Below are 23,110 nucleotides of genomic sequence, written 5' to 3' on the forward strand. Positions count from 1 at the left end.
ATATATAATTTATATAGTTATTTCATAAATAGAAATTGCCAAAGCTTTGAAGTTTTTTTGACTTTTTTATTAGAGTAGGATGTTGTTCGAAAAAATATACATATAGGAAATAACTATATAAATAAATATTCGTATATGTTATATGTTAAATTTAAGAATACTATTTTTCTTTTAAAAAAATGTGCAAAAAACTATTAAGTAACGAATATATTACTAACAAATGGTGAACTGAATAAATAATTAATTAATTATGACTATAAATATATTAATATTAGACTATTAGCGTGAGTGCACTTTGTCATATAAAATTGATATGAACAATTAATTCTCATGTATGTGAAAACAAGTTTTAAGCTATAAATCCCCAACTTATCCTTTCTTATTAGAGTAGAGCATGTTTTTTGACATTGTGATGATCTATAATCAATTATATGCACATTATAATACACAAAAGATGTAATGCTGTGCGTTATATTCACATGACCAAACATTAAGGGAAGAGACCAGCATAAGACAGTCTAAGAAACCGCAGAGCTGATCTTGTAAGACACACGGCTCACTGGCTCACTGACTTAAAAACAAGATATGTGGTGCTGTGGTTAAGCAGACCTGCATTTTTATATCTGAAATATTTTCATATTCTTGACTGAAGTTATGTAGCATTAAGTGCTACAGTACAGTATGTATATCACTATTACGCATATACAAACAACCATACATACCATAAGAAGTATAAGAAGTATATAAGTGTAGCAAATACAAGATTTTACGTTGTAATAAAACAATTAAAACAGTAGCAAAACCATAGCTTGGCTAACTTTTATTTTGTATCTGGCGAGTGAAAAGTTGTAAGTTTATGAGTAAGTTTTGCATACTTCACTTAGTCGACTTGCTGGAGAATTTTACTACTACGGCAAAATAGAGAATACTAAGTGCTCATAAAAAAAACAAGTATGAGAAATTAAAAATATGAAAATATGTAAATTGTTTTAAATTATAATATCATAATAAAAATAATGAAATGAATGAAATGAATGATAGCTGGCTGCTCTGTTCTTTGAACTCTAAATTCATGATAAATGCTCGTATTTTATGTAGCAGATAAATTTCGAATATCTCAATTGAATTGAGTGTGAGAAGTGTTTATGAAGATAACTTTTATATAAACAAATCTAATTTATGTACGCTAGCATATTGACCCATGGTTTCTTGAAAGTTTGTCTGTGCGTGCGAGTGTGTGGTGTGAATGATTAAAAAAATTTTCAAGTTAACTAAGAATTTTCGGTAGAAAGAAATATTGCATAATATTCAGTAAAATCTAAATAAACATTATTTTCCAATAAATTTGGGAATTTTTTTCTTAGCTTAAATATAACAAATGGTGAAATATACTTTAAAAATGTACGAAATCTCTGCAGGCAATGCGGAAATTGCTAATACAAAATTTTAAAATTTTTATCTTAACATTATTTTCATTTTATTTATATATAGAAATTCATTCTTTATTTATAAAAAAAAAATAAAATTATAAATTTCCTAATTCATTATGTTATTTTCTCCCAAAAACAAAAAAAAAATAATAATAGTGTTTTTTTTAAATTTATCTCTGAGTCACAAATAGACAATAAAAAAAATATATTTCAAAATTTTATTTTATCTGATCTGTTAATTACTTGAGAAGCTAATCTTCAAACATAAATTGAATTAGTTAGTGAGTTAGTTGTCTTCAGATTTAGTAGACGTTAATTATAGCATGGATTGATTTATCATATTCTAAGGAGTGTAAGTAGTTAATATTCCTTAAAAACAACATTCTATGAGAAGCAGATATCTAAATGAGAGAGTTGATATTTAATTGGGATTGAGCTATAAATTTGAAAGTTCTTAATTAGAGACAATAAAAAGTGCTATATAACTAATCACTATGAAAGTCATATTATAATAATTAAAAACAACTATGTTTTCCTATATAATTTAGGTGTTGAAAAATTAGTTCAACATTTTTCCCAAAACAGATATTGGGTTTAAGTTAACACTTAAACTGGGTGAGGTGATTAAATTCTAACTTTTTCAAATACTATAGGTAACTTTTTTACCTTTTATTTAATTATTTTGAACTCAATAAAAAATTAGTCATTTTCGGTTTGTCCGCTAAAATCCCCAAAAAAAAACCCAGAAATTCATTATATGCTGCTATAAAGTAGGTCTATGGTGTTTTAGCTTATTCCCGAAGACACATCTATATGTACAATCCAGAAATTACATAACTTTATAAGTATTTGTGTTTTTATGCCGGGTTTTTGGCTTTTTTTTTATATTACTTCAAGTAAGACAGAAAATGTGCGCATATAAATACGGAAGAATATAAACGGAATAAATATAAAAGAAATATATAGAATAAAAATAAAAGTACTTATTTTTTCAGTTCAACCAAAACTTAAAATTTATTTATTTAAAGCCAATTTTTCGGTCTACTAAGTAAAACGAATAATGCCATCCTCAGTATTAAAAGAAATTCGATTTATAAATATGTATAATATATTTGCAGTTTTTGTAATGTTTAAAATTAATTTAAATTTTAAATATTGATTTGTTAAACCTCCGTACAGTACAGTACTAACAACTTACAGATTAAAAAAAGTAGATGCTTCAGATGACCTTGTTCCTGAATTCCATCTTTTATAATTTCATGGGTTTAATCAGAAGTATAGTGTATATTATTGGCTTCTTAAAATATTAATCTTTTCAGAGTATGTTCATTCACTTTTAAAGAAAATATTTAAGCAACATTGTAGTATATATCTTCGGATACATCAGTAAACAAATATCTTTGGGTCTTTCTTGCACAATATGCTACAAGTGAAGTTATTAATAAAAGTGCATATAAAAGTAATATAAATAGTAAAGTAGAATATTAATATTTTATTAGTAAAATAACAATAAAATAATATTTATATACATATTGAAGTATATGGTATTGAACCTCATCATTTAACTAGATATCACTTTAAATAAGCAGACTGACTTCCAACTGTTTTAGAGCCTAATCACTGAACTTAAGACGTTACCGACTACAACTAGAGAGATAGAAGTAATTGTGTCTCATTATTGAGCAAGACATCCATTCCGTTAAAACAATTGATTGATATCCAATTGTTTAAGTTTCCAATCACTGAACTTCAGACGTTCTCAACTATTATAAAGACGAAAGTAAGCCTCGACATTAAACAAAATATGGTGCTAACAATATTTATTGACGTCCAACTGATTAAACAGTGGTCAAGCTTTGAACTCGGGACTTTAAGGATGATTCTTAAATATCTTTAATCTTATTTTAATTTAAAGATCCTTTAACCAAGCATCTTTCATGATCGTTTCTTTGATTTAAATTTCTACAACAATTATATTTTGATAAATTCATGCTCAAAACTTTACATGCCTAAAGTTTTTGACGGATTTCCTTTGAACTGGACCATAAATAGATATATTAGATTTTTTGTAGTATAAATATTTTCAATTTCGAGCAATCTGTCTAGGACTAAGAATATATCTGTTGGCTTTGAGTACAAAAAAGTACTTGAACTTCTCTTCCGAGTTTATCTAAAATTTATTTGGTGTTAGTATTAGTAATTAAATAAATAGTAAATACTGTTAGTATAAGGTTATAGATACTCACTACTTTACTTGTTTGAGTTTATACTTTATTTATAAAGAAACTTAATTTTGAAAGTTGAAGTTCTGTACAATTAATATAGACTAAAATATATTTGTTGAAATTAAAAAAAATTACAGAGCGACTAAGTTTTGAATAATGAAAATTTAAATATGTTCATTGATATTTAAAAAACTTTATGAAATTCTTAGTCCTTTACTCAAGTCGTCATTCAATTATATATCTCACCTAACTCCTGTTGTTTGAAAATTTAAAAAACTAAAACTTAAAAATTAATTTAGATTTCAATTTGAAATTGCATTTAAATGGTTTTGTTAATGATGTAGATAATTAATGTCTACTTCGACAACTGAACGGAACCGCACATTTAAATAAAAATGCACAAGCTTCAACCAATTTCTACAGAAACATATTCTCGGTCCTTTCAACTGGCGTTATTTTGCCGCTTGCATTTGTCAGATGTGCCTGCAGCTCAAAGATAAATTCGCTCACAACCGACCAACAACAACAAGTGAACTATGCTAAGCGGCTTTTTAAACTGTCATATATGTAGGTATGTACGTACTTTTATTAAAGACAGAACTTCAATGGCACATAAAAAACAAATATTTGTTAATGACTTTTATTCTGATTCGGTGGGGCGATGCACTTCAGTGGGAACTTGTCACATATGCTGCCATTGCTGCGTGTAAACACATAATTTGCATTTTTAATTTAATTTTAACTCATTTTGTTGAATGTGATAAGTTGCACATGTTGAATTAACTTCAGCTGTGCAACAATCAAAACTATGTGGCTTCAAAACTATCTACGAAAATCACTTTGAAATCATTTCCATGTCGATTTAACTGTTCACTCAGTTATTGGCCTTCCAAATGTATCTGAGTTTATTGCTGTTTTAATTACCTGGAAGCTGAAATTCGTGTTGTTTGCTGCCAGATACGAAATATTAGGAGCTACCGGTGTCTTACTTAGTATTCCTGTTAGCTGCTTGTAGAATGCCTTATCTAATATATTGAAATTGATTAAATCCCTTAGTATGCAGCTTTTCGAATTTGTATATATTCATCTTGTGTTTCACATTAGATACGAAATATTTAAATGCTTGCGTTTTAAGTGTTTGTTGCTATTTTACTACAGCACATTAGCTGAGCTCATAGAAACCGAATTGTTGTTCACATAATTAACTTTGTATTGATGTTCAATGGGATTTATTAGTTGCAACCTAAGCGAACATTTGAGAGGAATATGTAATAAAAACGGGAACTTGTATTTAAGAAACCACTTAAAGTGATAAGGTCATTGAACGAAGAAACATACCAAATGTGTGATTCGTATGGCATCCAAGGATCTGAAACTCGCTTTGTGTTTTTGTATTTGTTTATAATTTTGGGCATCAATAGAAAAAGTTCTTTTACCAAAAGTGCTCGACTTGTCACATTTTTTGCTTCTTTAGTTTGGTTACGTGTGTACTCGTATGCCTCTTATGTGTTCGCCACTGTGCCTCTTCATGGAGAGGTTATTATAGAATTTTAATAAGTCGGACGAGCACAAGTCACTTCAGTCTCCAGGAAATTGATCAACGAACTTCGAATTTTGTGAAATGTGTACAGCAAGTGTTGGAAGCATAAAGATATTTTGATCATTGTTTGAGTCCAAGTTGGCCCATTCATTTATGCCGCATGTGTTGTACTGTGAGGCAAGCAATTTATTTTGTTTTTGTATTTGGTTTTATTAACTAAGCTAAGCTTGGTCGTACGTGTATCAAATTTTAATGAATGCAGTGCTTGCAAAGACATAAGCGCTCCATTCGAAACATGAATGGAAAGAAACGTTTTTTACGGATGCTTCTACTTCGTCCTGAACAATGAAACCTTTTTGCGTCAAACCGCAAATTGTTTGTCTGTCTGTTGGTCTGTCGGTCTGTCGGTCTGTTTCTCTGTCTTTTTGGTTAGCGTCTTAAGTATGCCTGTATTTATGTAGGCTACTAAACTAAGGTTTGCATACTCAATACTCACATCCGAACGCTTAGAGCCCCGTGTACGTACTACGTACATGCCTTTTTGATGAGGTTTTTAACCTCATGTGCGTGCTTTTAAAGGCAGATGCGCTATATTCTAAGCTACGCTATTTAAGACTAAGCTTAGAGATCAAATTTCTGGTAGTTAAAACATTTTTATTTTTTCTGCAGCATTCCACAAAAGTGTTAAGCAATAATTGTAGACAAAAATATTGATTTAATGTGAAGTATTATCGGTGAAAATAAAAGAATCTAGATATAAGGAAAATTAAGGAAGACATCACATAATTGTTAGTAATAAAATCGTCACAATACAAAAGTGAAATATTATCGACAAATTAAAAGAATCTAATCTAATGTTAATTTTTTCTTGCCGAGAGTGATGCGTTTTTATGACGAAAAGAAATTATTTAAAAGTTAGACGGGTTCGAATAGCAAAGAAAAGACAATAACAAAAATTAAGTTAACTTATTAAAATTTGGCTGACCATACCACGCTGTTTTGAGTATTGCCAAGTACTCATCATCAGTGATGTTAGGAAATAACTTTGTAAATATTATATCAATTTATTATCATGATTGGCTGTTATCAACAGCTTTACTGACGCAGTGCCTGTTTCGAGTATTGCCAAGTTTTCATCATCAGTGGTCTAAGGAAATAATCGAATTATTAATTAGTTTATAGTCCGCATATAATTTGTTTTTGTATTGTATTGTCAAGTACTCATCATCAGTGGTCTTAGGAAATAATCGAATTATTAATTAGTTTATAATCCGCATATAATTTGTTTGGACTGCAAGTGCTAAACTTAGCACTCGTACCTGACAAATTAATCTTAATTAATTTATTTTCTCTTAATTAATTAATTAATTTTGAATATCATTATTATTAAAATAATTATTATTATTTTTGAGCTTGGACACTCTGCTCTTTGAGATTTTTATAAATAATTTTTTGATTCGATAATATACGTAGACTGATTAATATTCAATTTATTTTAGATTTTATTAATAACATCAGAAACGGAATTTATAAAAATAATTGGTAATAAATAAAATTATGCTCCAACTATTACTACTGAGTAATAAAATTAGTAATTTGTATTAAATTTTCACTATGAAAATAATAACAATATTATGATTAAACAATTCTTCATTTAAAAAGGTACTGGTTTAAAAAGGTATTGGCTTTATTTTAATATTTTTTATTATTTTATTTTAATATTTTAAGGCTTTATTTTAATATTTTTAAGTACGCATTTAACTATCTTATAGGGTCAATATTATTGAAAATGGTAAGTTTTTTTTCTACAATCTTCAGTTTATTAATTTAACTATTGAGAGGAGTAATATGAATTTGAAAATTTCCTTCAATATTTAAAAGTTTTAAAAATTGAATATTTAATCAGTTGTTAAAATACTCACAAACTTTTAAATGGAGTTGAGTTTTCACAAAAAAAGTCCCTCATAAATTAATAATATTTAAGCATAAACTCATTCAATATAAACAGAAAACTTTAGATGTTGTATTTACATGTATGTCGAAATACTTACTATACCCATTATTTTTATTTGTATTCATATTAAGTTACAATCTTTAAAATATTTCCGTGTTTATATATATTTTCAAACTTTGAATGATAAACTAAAATGCATTTAAGTTTACAGTAGAAACTTGTCATTAAATTTGATCTCTGTATGATTAGTGACATAGATTCGAAATCGATCAAAGTTCATAATTTATTCAAAAATTACAATTTATTATGAAGATATATTAATATTCAAAATATTAATATATTACTATAGTAATATTATGAATAAGTCATATACATTTTAAATTTATTATATTACAATAAAGAATTGTGTCGATCCAATAATTTTGGAGAATTGAAGATATTTATATTACAAATATTAATATAAATATTATATATTAATATGTATTAATTAAAATTTTAATATATTTATATATCCATAGTATAGTGGATCAATACATAGATATTAATACTCATAATATTAATTCTAATATTAATCCAAAATGATTGGATCGACATAGTGGTTCATTGTAATATGATAAATTTAAAATGTATGTGTCTTAATCCTTATTTCCAGTACGGGTTAAGATTTGACAATTCACAACTATATACTTGTTATGGAGAGTTGCGTTTAGTCACTATTCTGATATGTCTTTAGATTCCGATAATATATATAATCTTGATCACAAGGATGATACAAATTAATTAACCAATGTTAATCACTTTTCCTTTTTCCATGGTTTTCTCAAGTGATATGTCTCTAGCTTTAGAATTAATAAGATAATTAACTTGAATAAACTTGATACTAAAGTATCTAAAACATTTGTTTCAAGTCAATATAATTATGTGATTCTGAGCTCTCGATTGTTACAAAATAAAAAGTAAATCACGACTGTTAAATAATAGGTGTCTTTATGACGATGATGAAATAATGTGATATCTTCACATACCTTTCTTTAAAATATTAGCTAGCAATATATAGTCACGTTTAAAGTGTGATTATGACAGTTATAACATGGCAACGTAAATAAATAAATAATGTGAACTATGAACCCCTTATTACTGCCTTAAATTGTATATATTTTTTCAACAAGTTTGTTCAGAAATAGACGAGGGTACATGAATAAATTTACATAAAAATCATGTACAAATTTTTTGTTTCATTAACATAATTAACAGAAAATCTCAAAGAAGTTCGCTTGAAGAACTATAATTAGCAATTTAACAATAAAATAAAAATTATTACATTTGATATATAATAAATTTAATATTATGTTCACACTACAAATTATTAAACCTATTCAGCAAAATTTGAACCTGGATTTTGTAGAGATTATGTATCATCATCAGTTTTGATAAGAGTTACTATTTTATTTAATAGGAACTAGTGTATTTGGTAGAGAGGTTTCGAAAAGTAGTGAACTATAACAACAATAATTTTTTTATATTATTTTAATTAATAGAATTTTTGGCTGACCATACAGATATTTGAAGTATTGCCAAATACCCACCATCAGTGGTTTAGATTATGCATGAAAAATGATATAAAATACTATATATTTGTAGATATAACTACAAAAATTTAAAGTTAGCATAATATTAGTATTTTTTGAAATGTTTAGTAATTGTTTTACCGACATAATTATGATATTAATTCAGATATGATTTGTCTTATATTTTTTTCGATAGTTCGAAAAACCCTAAGTAACCCTAAGCAAAGTGGGTGTTTAATAGTCTCTATATGTAGATCACTTTAATAAATTGAATTAAGTAATAACGGACCCAACCTCGTAATAAATTAAGCAAAAAAAAAAAAGCAAATTAATTTGTCTTCTCAACTAACAGTTAAATTGTAGGTCTTAACGGCCTCTAACTGTTTTATGGTAGAGAGACTGCAACTGTTGCAGTTGCGTTGAATGCAATTTGTGCAATTTTAAAAGAATTTTGATAAAATAATTTCTTATTGTGTGCTGCCATAAATCAAAGTCCAACAATGGTTCAGTATTATTTATCCGACTTACTTTCATTACTCCACCAGACAATAACATAGTCCAGAGCATACCGTAGAATTGACTTTGAATTGCGAAGGCTCGTGGTATGTATAATCTTCTATTAAACTGAAGATTGAATTAAAAATAATAAAAAATGCAATAACTTCGATTGAATGATGTTGAAGTTGTGGATAAAGGCTATTTAAGTTACGAGGGAATACTTTTGTATTTGTTATTTTCTTCACATTGGACTACGAGTAACTGGAGTAATGGCAACTAACGAGTCTGTGGCATAAAATTCCTAAAAATGTTTAAATTCCATTTAGTAATAAGTTTTTAAGGGCAATAAAAATTTCTCCTAAAGATGCACGTCCTTGGAAAGAATCAGATCGCAACATTGTGCGAGCATATTTTGTATTTCATATTATACTTGCTACCACCTATCGACGGATCTTTATCTTTAAACCGCTAAGGAACATTAAATTACGAATATAAAAATAATTATTTTATGTTATTTTGTGGGTAATTTATTTGCAGGCACTGCGTTTTCAATTCTATTTAAGTATTCCCTAATAATGTTTTTTTTTCTGTCTTTTTTTTTGTTTTGTTATCTTAATTCAATTGAGTTGTTACTTTCGGTTAACATGAAATATCGCAATTTGTTGCAGTAGTCAAATAATATCTTTCACTTGTTGAGGAGCAATCATACAATTTGTTGCTATTTTGTTTATATTGTAGACGTACTGAGGTTGCTGACGAGATACTTTACGGTCAGTACAAGGCATCCGCACTGCTGCAACCTACGCAAAAGCAACATATCTTGACTTATGCGTGAAATTTATTTTATTACGTACACCTGAAATATTTTTAAAAAATCTCAGTATATAAAAAATGGTTTATTTTTTTTTTGTTTGTAATTAATTATATTAAAAAATTAGATAATTTTAGTTCGGCGAAAAGTTTTGGAAAATAAATTTGCATGCATTGTTGTTAACTTTGTTTATTTAGAAAAATTGTTATTGTTATTAGTTTTCTTTTTTTGCAAGCTTAGATAAACAATCTGCTGATGTATTGAGCTAAACATTGAGAAATTGACTTGCAAATAATGTGCAGAAATTAGGCCAACTGGCAGTTTGCGTTGCTAAGTCCATTATACCTATAACTGCAAATATTTGCTGCTTGGTGAAGTGTCAGAAGCATAGGCAACCGTATGGGAAAGAATGGCAACAGTTTGGATGCGACTATTAATTAACATATCTTCGCGTTCACTGCAAATTACTTAGAAGAAAATGCGAAACTCTTACCCAAATGGCAACTCTCAAGTAGGGCAGTCGTTTATGTACACGAAAAATATTTAAATATTTAAACTTTTTTAAATATGCATCTCTAAAAATGCATCTTTAAGAATGCATCACTAAAAATGCATCACTAAAAATACATCACTAAAAATGCATTTTGTATTGTAAACACTAATTTTACAAACAGTTAATTTTGTAATAAAATCATTTAATATCGTGTATCTGTGAAAAACTTTATGAATAATAAATTATTGTTTCTTGAGCTTTTAATGTACAAATTATTATAAAAGAGATTTATTAAAATTGTGATTAATTTAACAAGACTTCGAAGATAATTTATTATTGCTGCTAGATGCATTTAATATTTTTGACATATATTTAAAAACAATTTGTTTAGTTTAGCATCTATTAGAATTTGAAATAATATATTGTTTACTGACGTATACTAATGTCATAATTTGTTCTATGCCAATGAAATGAGTTCATTATTATTACATTACATTACATTATTTAGCAGATTTCATTAATTATTATAATTATTTTGTTTTTTAATAGGCTAATTGATCAATAGTTAAATAATACGCATTTCATTTATTGACCAATTAGCCCAATTAGTTATTGATTAATTAACAAAATTATCATCTTGTCTAAATTGTAATGCAGGCATCTAGCACTTTCGATGTATCCTGTTTATTATAGCGTTTATTTATGGTATAGCCAGGAGGATATCAGGGAACAGATTTCCCCTAACAATGTAGTCTTCAGATTATACATTGCAAAACATTGCAAAAAAATATTTGATAGATCATCGTGTCTCAGCCACTGACGGTGATATTATTCTAACCATTGGTTAGTCTGCAATTTGTGCTCCATTTTTCTAATAATTTCATATTGAAATCTATAACTAATCTGATAGAAATATTATTATTAAAAGAATAAAAATGTTCTTATATATGGAATTAATGTAATAATCACTAAATCGACTTAAAATAAATAAAATCAAAGTAATAAATAAATATTCAATAATATAATAAATATTATATTTCGACTCTCTTTGAGAGTCATCAGGAGTATGGTCTAATAAAAAATAATAAAAATTACTAATATCACATTTCATTATAGTTGTTCAGTTGTCTATTGTCCATATTGTCCATAGTGTAATATGGACAATAGACAACTGTACAACACTAATGGAATGTGATATTAGTAACTTTTATTATTTCTTATTAGACCATACTCTTGATGATGACTCTCAAAGAGAGTCGAAATATAATATTTATTATATTAGTTGTCTATTGTCCATATTGTTCATAGTGTAATATGGACAATAGACAACTGAACAACACTAATGGAATGTAATATTAATAACTTTTATTATTTTTTATTAGACCATACTCCTGATGATGACTCTCAACGGGAGTCGAAATATATAATTTTTTAATAAAACAGCAATAAAGAATTTTTAGCTAATAAATAAACAATTAAATCATTATAGAATACAGGTCGCTAAACAAATTAAAAGTTTTATAATAAATATTAAATAATAAATAATTTATTATTGAAAAACTAAGTAATATTCTTTATGATCTATATATTTCTGTTCATTCTCCAATATTTTATCAGTGGATTCCTTCCAATCTGCTTGAGAGATCCCAGAAGCTATTATTGTAGTTTTGGGACACAACAATGACTTCTGTGGCTAAAGATAATCTATATTCATGCCGTTAGTCTCAGAAGCATAAGAATAAGAAGCAGTCAATGGATACTAAGTTAGAATTGTGTGATATATATATGTCATATTAATTTAATGCTATGAATGCTCAAAACATAACTTTTTTGAGCTGCTGCGTAGGAAGTGACAATATCGTGAACTATCCATTTTCGGTTGTAAGTTTGTTTTTGTCATTTCTCTGAATACTTATGGCAAACCCATGGTGATGCATAATATATAACTAATTAACCATTCTATGTTGCTTTAATCGCATTGTTCTATGACTGGTTTTTCGAAAAATCTATCTATAATTTGTTTCAATCGTAAATTATTTCGTTCGATTTAGTATTCTTAAAATATTCAAAAAGACGACAGGTATGTGATTTTCAACTCTGATCCATAATTCGTAGACCAGTATTTATAAAATGTATTTTCAATAAACTTTATTTAAATTTTTCAATTATGTATTAAAAAATGGTACTGGTTACTGTTCACAAATGTCTAATATTATTCTTTTACAACTATAACTGACTTTAGTTAAAAATTAACCTGATGTGAATAGAACTAAAATTGTTATTTGTATTTTTAAACTTTATTTAAATAGAGTAAAAATATATCCGTTATAATTTAATCTATATCTAAGAACTTGTAATAAATTTTAACTCATCCTTCCTTTCTGATTTGTACTTGATCCAAATATAGATAAAGTCCTTTAATTAAAAGTGTTCATAGGAACAATATTTCATTTCAAAATGTGGAATTACTAAAAAAATAATAAAAAAAATTAATTTGAAAAATTTTATCAATTTTTTTTTCATTTTATAATGAATGAAGTTTATGTTTAATTGCTGCACATTAAAATGAACATAAATGTTATAATAAAAATTAAAAAAAAAAATAATAAAGAAGAATAAATTTTATTTCACCACTGAAATGCCAATACTAAAGCCTGAAGCGTTGTACTCATAGGTAAAGAAGTGCTCCGCAAGTACAACACTTTCCCTTCAACATATTAAACGATGATGGCTGTCATAATCAGCACCATTAGAAGAAGACATCAACCAACCGCTGAGCATATATCAACAGGAACGTGCACACAAACCCATGGTAGATTCTGTTGAATCTGTTTCACGTTGAACGTCAGTGGGTTCAGTAGAATCTGACGAGTCGTTGCATAAAGTCAGTATTATGCGATTTTAACTTGGCTAAGAGAATAAACGCATTTCCAGCTTGCAATTATGAATGAATTTCCTCATTAGATATCTCTTCCTTTTGGCTTTTATGATGAAATAAATGTGCACGCGACAAAGTTTAGCGCTAACCACGACAGCAGTAAGCAGTCAGGAGGCAGAAGGTAGAAGGCAGAAGGTAGAAGGCAGAAGGTAGAAGGCAGAAGACAGCAGGCAGCAGGTATAAAGGCTGGATTTATTCAAATGCTGATGCAGTGCATCGCTAACAATTAGTTTTAAAACGATGACGGAAGTAAATGTTTGCATTGTTGAAATTTTAATTGCATTTACATAATTGTGCATATATGTTCATTTATAAACGTACTCCACATAGATATTACTCACATCTGATGAGCAGATACAAGCAGATACTCATTGCGTACAGTAATAGGCATTTGCACCTACGAGTAGATAAAATAATACGCAAACGTGCTGCGTATTTTAAAAATATCCTGTGCAACGCACATTTAAACTTATCAATTTCAAAATTAATTAAACTTAATTGTGTTATAAAAATAAATATTTTTTATTTATTTGTATTATTTCTCATTGTTAATCCTATAAAAAGAATATTTATTTTTTTACCACTTAACTGGTTAATGTCCGTTTTTATTATAGAAGTATGTGCGAGTTGGCTTCTATTAGGGGATCTCTTGCATTTAACTATTGTTGATAGTTAAAAAAAATAAAATTATTATTTAAGTTAAATTATATACGACTTTTATTTATTACTTCAACTGTTTATATATTTCCATATCCAGTCAATAAAAATAATTTTTTTCTTTACTAGTATAAGGTATAGCACAAAAGATCAATCATGGTCGCAGTGCTCTGTTCAAATGGGAGCTAGTACCCTGTTATTTAATATTCCTAGTATAAGGTAACTCATTTAATGCAGTAGAAACCCTACAGATTATATTAGAAATTTTATCTGAGATACTTTTTAATTTTAGAAAATATAGTAGTAATTCATATTATAATAGATTTCTGTATGTAACGCAATTAATCAATAGCAATTTCAAAAGGAAAATAAAAAAATTTATCTTCCTCAGCCATACAACTTTTGACACATTCTTGCTTTTCAATGAATATAAATCAATTAACATTTTGAATAAATTACCATAGCAGTACTCATCTTATAATTAATTGGGCAGATACACTCATCAGTCAATTTTGATTTCGAGGTAATGGTCTTAGCATATACCTATAACATATTTTTAACAAGCACTTAATGAAGTGATATATAGAGTGGTAAAACATATTTAGAATTTTTAGATATAAAAATATTCATTGTAATTTTCAAATATTAAATTTAGGCGATTTTAATTAAGTTAAAAATAAGTTAAAACTATATGTATAAGTAACTAATAGCAACAAAAATATTACATAGTCTCAATTCTAATGTAAATATCAATCCATATCTGCGATAGTCAATTATTGGTACATGGGCCACTAGAGCCACGAATGAAAATTTCTGTGCCATCTCATTGTGTTTACATATAGTATAACCTCATTAGTATAATTAGTTTACTATAGTATATTAGTATGTAGGGTGCGTGAGGTTAAAAAAATATGATTATGCAAGTGTCACAAGGGATTGCAGTATAAAAATCCTGTATTATTATTTTTTTTTTGTTATTTGAAACAATGGATTAAAATTAACACTTGAGAAAGTCAAATATTCAAAAAGAAAAGATATAGTATTTGGAAAAGTTCTTCATATTCTTCATATTATAAAACTATTTTTTTTTGACTTTGATTCTTAAAATGAAATAAAACAAATTAAAATATATCTTTACATAATAGAAATATGTTTTCTTTAAAAGGTTTGCTTTTTAAAGTGAAATAAGACATATTAATATCATGGCAATGTCCAAAAAAATGGCTTTATTGAAAATATATTTTCACGCCATCATCACTTAATTATAATTTTGAGGATATCTGTGCCGCAAATGTCTCAAATGAAACCTAATCTGGAAATCAAATTTTGGAACAGCTAATTCCATACATCGCAAATAACAGTATGAGTTTTGACTTGTGAACCAATGTTTCTGGTTTATCGAGTAGACCAATGATCTCATGTATTTCTATGTGATCTCGTAGAGACTAGATCAAATGATCGTGAAAGGCAATTTATAGAACCATTACGTGAAATTATGTGCTTGTCCAACGTTTTCTTCAGAAACCTGATTTTGTCATACATTTTGTGATAAGGTTTATACCATATTTTCAAAAACAAAGATGTTGTACTTGAACACTATTATGAGTATGTAGCGCACTTCATTGACTTTAATGTTTTTACTGGCAATATCTCAAAAGAAATATATATATATACCAATATCTCACATATCTGAACAAACTTCAAAATAAATTGAATATAAAACAACTTCCTGTAAAAACAGTGGTTGTCAATAATATTAACTTAAAAACCAAACCGCTAAGAACATCGTTTAATATTCTGCTAGTTGAACTATGAACTGCTAGATGAACGAGTTTATAGTTTATCGTTTGAATTTCTGCACTTGATACGAAATATGTACAGTTACCCGGACTTAAGACCGATAAGATACCTCAAACTGAAGCACTAAAAATGTCAAAGTTTTATAGTAAACTTAAAGAAGAATCTTTGTTTTTAAGAAATTCTGAAAAACGTATAAGTGCAATATTATCTAATAGTCATCTAATAATAACCATATTTAATATATGGCAGCCAGGCACGTAGCCAGAAGAATGTTTAAAAGGGTGAATGATCCTTTCCAAAATGAACTAATGGGCTATTTGAGCAGCCAGAATGGCCAGCCTTGAAAAAAGGAATTCTACCGTGAAGAGAATAAGAATATTATTATAAAATACAATGGATCATATGGCCGCGTCTGCATAAATTTTAGTTTACTGTGATCGTACTGTTGGTCTGACTGAAAAAGCCGATAGTTTGTTGAAAATATGAAATAATTATGAAAAATTACTGCTACAGACTCAGTACTATATTTAATAGAGGAAGTTAGATTAAAAGAAATACAACAAATATATGAAAGGAGCACAATAGATTAAAAAGTTGCAGTATACATTTTCCCAACATAATAATTATAATAATAATACCGTTTTGTTTATTTGATTAACAGTCTTGACTTTTCAAGTCTTCAGTTTGAATCTGAGGTCTAAGAAATTATAATTTTGTATCTATGTTATTTATATATTTATTATGAATTATTTAAACAACAGGGTTCTTGGTTGCCTGTGGAAGAGAGAACTCTGATCGAAGTACATATTTTATGCTGAAGTATTACAAAGTTTTTTAAAATTATAAATAACCAAAATTAAAATAAGACTTTTTTATAGTTTAGTTTTAAATTTCAATAGTTTTCTCTTGCCGTTTTTAAAAAAAAATTTAAATAATTTTATTTTGTGAAAAATTTAACTTTGCGGTCATTTGAGTCAAATAATTCGTTTGCATTCCATCATAGCCGCTTCATGTTTCATCGACCAAAAACAGGCATAGAAAGACACGATAATAAATTTATTTTTATAAATGCCTATTTCAAACAGTAAACAGCGAAAGCAAAAAAAAGTATGGAAAAAGTACTAGAAAGATGTATTGTACTGGTACTAGCAAAATGCGAGGTAGAACTGCTGCTGGTGATACTGCATGCTCCATTGCATGATGCACTTCCACTACGCAACATCGTCGAGGCAGCAGTTGCATGTGAAGTTCCTGAAATAGCATTAAGTATGTAAAAGCAGAATCCGGCTGCTTTAATGCAATTGCGTTGTGCTGTTTTTTTTCTGTTTTTGGTTTTTTCTCTATATAAATAGGCAATGTTTGGCAGAAGGCACTCATAATTCACAATCTGCAGCATAGAAACAAGCAGCAGCAAGATAACAAGCTCGAAGAGTTGCTAAACTTCAATGCACTTAAAATGTGCCCATTACTCGCACTAAACAGAAAAGAATCGATAGGAATGGAATGAAAACATCTTGCCAGAGACTCTAAATGCATGGGCTGTATGGTATAATACCACCCGCCCATTGTTGCTAATAAGTGCAATGTTGCGGCACTTTTTAAAATTGTGAAGTAATATTGAAAAAAAAAAAAAAAGCACTTCTACAGATGCAAGTACTTACGAACCGCGTTGCGAGTACATTTTCGAAATATGTGACGCTTGTTTTGTGTCTTTAGGTTAATCAAGTGGCATGGGAATGCTATTTTTATTCCATTCCATTGGCAGGAATCTTAAATTGAGTGCATTTGCCGAAGAACTGTTGCAAGACCTAGTGAATTTCCTTTTTAAGTAAATAAACAAACGAACTTAAAATCAATTGGATTTCATTTATAACACATCTCTTTTCGTTACAAATGTTTTTTTTGAAATTTTTTACACTTTCGAAATCAGGTGAAGTGCAATATTCACGCGCATAAAAAACACAAGAAAAAATATCTTTTATTTATTTTGCATTTTGAACACGTGCGAATGAATTTAAAAAAAAACTAAAGTAAAAAAATAATAAAATCTACCTAAATAAATTTGTTTACATTTTTGGTTTGTGTCTGAGTTCTTTCCTCAAAAGTATCTTATTAATTTAAATTAAATTACTAATAATTTTTTTTCTTCGAATTAATATGCAGAAAAGCGAGTAAAGCAAAAATAATCAATTATGGCCTGTAAGTATCTGTTTTTTAAATATTTTAACTGCTTTGTATGAAAACAGTTTAGGAATGACGAACACCAAAATATTTCTAAAACATTCTGGATTTCTTCTCTCGCATTTTGATGAAGTCATTTAACGTTTGGTTAAAACGCTCGTATTTGCACAGCGCAAATTGAGTTTTAAAATTAGATACACCAGATATAGAGCAACTTGTGAAAACGGGAAAATGAACCCATATACATCATTTTTAAATGTATTTATTTTTAAAATTAAACTGCCTTTTTAATATTGCTTATATATAGATAATATCCCCATCGAAGTAATTAATTTATGTTAAATTAAAAATTTAACCCATATACATAATTTTAAAATGTATTTATATTGAGTATTAAAACGGCTTTTTATTATCATGTATATCCAAATGTCTTTAAATTATCACAAATGTAATTATAATTTTTACAATGTACAATATATTCATTTTCAGCTCTTGTAGTACAAAAATTGAACTATATTGTTAAAAATTACCAAGACCATCGCAATCTAAAATGCTAATAGGAACTTACAACCTAAAATGCTTCAAGGATTGTATAAAACTAACAAAGCATAACATATGAATTATTACCGCAATACTAACCGGTCACTGAAGATTGAATAATCTTCTAACAAGATTAGAAATTCAATCCCACTGAGACTGCAAGTACTGTAGATAAGAGAAAGAAACACAAGCAGAAGAAACTCCTGGGAGGCTATTTCATGGAACATAGGGATTCAAGGCTACAAAAGATAGGCTCCGTACTGTCTTTAATTAAAAAAATCGGACTTGCAGAAATACTTTATTTCTTTTTTTTATAATAATAAACTTTAGTCTGTATATTCTGTTAAGTAAATAACATATATATTAGTTTCATATAGTAAGCACTCAATATTAAATTTTGAGTCAGCAATATAACAAGTTATGTCAGATAAATATAGCAGTCGGCCAAGTTGATCAACTCCCTTGCACTCAACAAGTTCATTGACAGATATAGGAAAATTGAGCAATTGTTCCCTTAACACCATCATCGCCGCAACTTCTATAGTATTCATCAGTTTTATGGTATGATTAGATTTCACTCTCTTGAAGTTAAGTTTCGGAAAATATAGCCGAGTGGTTCGAGTGCCGGTTATTTTATCGTGCTATGCTTTTAAACTTCAACATGAATGCTACAGCTATTTATTTTCTCAGCATATCCAACTCAGATCGGTTAACACGTACCTTCAGTGGTTTACGCAAGGTAGTCCTAAAAGTACCGACGCAGAGAATATTAGTTTTATGTGCCTTATATACACATTTGAAATATGCAGTTTTCTAGATTATTAGTTTTCATACTATTATTCCGAGAAATAAAATGGGCTTGACTATAGATGTGTAAAGCTAATGCAATATTTACGGAGTTAGGCCTCGCCCGATCTTTACTTCTGTTTTAAAAAATTTAAACAAATATTAGTTTTCCTCCTATATTCTTAATGTTAAATTAAAAGTTTAATTTCCAATTTAAAATCAATTTTTCTGAAAATCTTAATTGCTTAATAATTTTTTTAAATTTTTTCTGTTTTTTTTTTTTGTACATTAACACTTTATCATATTACAGGAATTTTTTGTGAAGTATAGCAATTTTCTATCGATAATGTATAAATTTCCTATTATTTTGAAGATATTATTTTCGATTCATAGATTTAATAGTAATTATGAATTACAATAGTTTTATTTCACATTAATCTTTACATTTAACAAAAATTTAGAATATTTTGCAGTTTATTTTGGTTAGACATCTTTGTCAGAGTTAATTGTAAACATTGCCTCTGTACATTACTAAAGTCAAATTTATTTAATATCGTAAAAAATCACATTTCTTGACTTAATATATATATAATATATTATTTAAATAAATTGTAGTGAAAATTGTAAAATTTATTAAAGATCATTATAATATATAGAATTAAATGGATTGTTATTTAAAAATTAGAAGTTTTCGAATAGAAATGAAAAGACAATAACAAACACTATAGCTAATTTATTTGGCTGACCATACAACGCTGTTTCGAGCATTGCCAAGCACTCATCAGCAGTGTTCTTAGGAAATATTCGAATTTTCGAATTAATTTCTTGTTTTAATTTCTAAATGAGTAATATGCTGTAAGGCAGATCGGACTCTATATCCTAATACTATCTAATGTTTTAGAAAATTTTTTAAGAGTTAAACTGTTGAAAGAGGGTCTTGTGAAAGTAAATATAAATTTAACATTTTGTTGATCAATGAATAGTGTTCTTAAAAAATTGGAAGAGACATGTTATTATAAGGACACTTGAATGCATTGATAATTTATTAAAAACACTGCATGTAAATCAATCTAAATTTATTATTACTTGTTACTACGTCAGTATTTTGCACTGATTTCTAAACTATTTGATATTCAATAATTTTGAATATTTAAAAATAGTAGTTGTTTAATTTTTTCTTAGTAATCAATTATAATTGTATTCTGATACGTTTCAATGTTTCATGACGTATTCATTAAATAATGCATTTACAATTTTAGAATGAGCATTTTAAGCGTTTCATTCATGATTTTATCTGAATTTAATTGAAAGTAATACCATTTTCATGTTCCAACAAAGTTCTTAATGCATGAAGTCCAGTACAGAAATAGATGTTGCTAAGACTTATAAGTAAAATTTTTAAACAAATGATTGGTTTGTTTGCATTTTAGCATATTTGTGCAAATTAATACAAAATGTTTTTAAAGTTTAAGTTTGTACCAAACATTTTTCGCACTTAAAATATTTAGTTTTTTTTTTTGAACATAAAATTTTAAATCAATTTTTAAATAAATCAAAGGTAACCGCTTAGATACAATGTTTCAAAAGTCACTAAAGGTGCATTTTATCTGAAATGACACTAACCTCTAAAGAGCTTTAGCTTTGTATTGTAAATGTGTTAATTGAAATAAATGAATCTAAGTTTGTCATTGATTTCCATTAGAATTTTTTTTTGCAAAACATCCTTTTAAATACACAAGTAAGTAAGCAGTGCTATATGGATATATAGCATATATACGATATATAGTTTCTAATTTAAATTTTTTGTTTTTTCATATTCTTTTAAGATTTGTAGCACATAATGCACTATATATAATTAAAAGCATAGAAATAGTTTAAACGCAAGTCAATGATGCAATTACATACGACATGTTAATAAGAATAAAGCTCAAAGCATACATTTTGCAAGAAACTTACATAGTTGAATTTTAAACAACAAAATATTTGTTTTATGAATTTGTGGTATACTATATAGTTTATCTGAATCTTTATCGTATATAACTTCGCAATGTTTTTGATGTCACATAACCAAAAATATTTCAACGCAAACTTCCGGCAGTGCGTATATTTATTTTATACAAATAAATTCGCTAAATTTTGTAATAGAATGCGTACAGTTCTTTGTAGTTTGGTTTTTTTCCTTTACAAAGTAAGATAAACAAGCTGGAATTTTTTTTTTTTTTTTGCTATATTAGCGGCATTGAAGACATGAAAGAGTCAACCACAAAAATTTGAGATATTTTCGTTACTAGTTTCGCTGCACGTGTCAGATATATTGTATAGTAGCTATACAATTCAGCAAACATTATATCGAGAGAAGCAAAATTAAGTTCTATGAATATTTTAGTTAAAAGTTTAATGAATAAACTACAGTTGTGGACAACTTTCATTTATTCGCTGATAACATACTAAATGCGTGTGGTCTGCCAAAGAGAAAAATTCAAGCACATATGTACTGTATTGTATATAAAAAATATAATTGTATTAATTATTATTATATTAGTGCAAAAAATATATATGTTATAGGCTTGTCTATAGTATACTTTCATTATCTCATCACAGAAAATGAAAGTATTTAAATTGTCTTTCCCTTGCGGATAAACACATTTTTTTTTTTTTTTTTTTGCGGCAAGGAGGAGTGGAATGTCTACGCACTAACCACCTTCCGGCGCCCCGGAAGGTGAGTGCCCGACTCGCACGGGCTAAACCACTCCCCCTCATTCCTAGACCTTTTTCTACCCCGGGACTACGTTAGTATTACTTCGGGGTAGGGTCCCTATTAGTCATTTAAGACTTCCATCGGTGTGCCTTGCGTCCAGGCTCCGCTACTGTTGCAGATAATTAATCTTGCCCTACAGTCTACCTTTTCCAATCTCAGAGTATGTGTTCCGGCTCTCATTCGTGCTCTTCGTTTAAGATTAGATTGCGTCCAGATCTTTCTTCTTTTCTTTTAGAACATTTCCGATGAATTGCGTGATTTTGTTCCAATTTTCTGCTCGTTCTATCATTTTTTCTACAATATTATCTACTGTAAAGTGACTTATATATCCTGCAAGTAGTGTTCTTTCTCCACGCCATCTTTCGCAGTTGAAGAAAGTATGCTCAGCATTGTCCTCGACTGATCCGCAATATATACAGTTGGGCTGCTCTGCTTTTTGCATTCTGTATAGATATTTCCGAAAATATCCATGACCAGATAGGAACTGTGTGACATAATAGTCAATCTCGCCGAAATTTCTTAATGTCCACGACTTTACGTTCGGAATCAGCTTTGCCGTCCATATTCCTCTTAAATCGGAGTTCCACCGTTGTTGCCAGATCTGAAAAGTTTGTTCTCTTATATCTTGAAGGTCTGTTGAGTTGCTTGTCGATCTCTGTTTCCAGCGTTTCTTCCGTTCATGTGCCTGAAGGTCGATAGGGATGATTCCACTAATCACCAGAACTGCAGGCTCGGATACGGTTCGATATGCAGAAGCTACCCGATGAAGCTACGGATAAACACATTGCATATATATAATATATCTAAAATATCACACTTTATATATATTACTTTATACTATATATTTATATATAATTTAGACTTATAAGTCTATAATAAATTTAGTTTCATAGCTGGATATTCCGAGTTCTTAAATTGATGTATATATGAA

At 28.2% G+C, this 23,110-nt stretch overlaps 1 protein-coding gene across 1 annotated transcript in view; it reads left to right on the forward strand.

Moving 5' to 3' along the window:
- Positions 1-23,110, forward strand: part of LOC119676150 (pituitary homeobox homolog Ptx1-like) — a 26,173-nt gene that overhangs the window by 287 nt on the left and 2,776 nt on the right. The gene's annotated exons all lie outside the window — the stretch shown is intronic.

This window comes from Teleopsis dalmanni, chromosome 2 (assembly GCF_002237135.1).
Source record: "Teleopsis dalmanni isolate 2A chromosome 2, ASM223713v2, whole genome shotgun sequence".
Taxonomy (NCBI): Eukaryota; Metazoa; Arthropoda; class Insecta; order Diptera; family Diopsidae; genus Teleopsis; species Teleopsis dalmanni.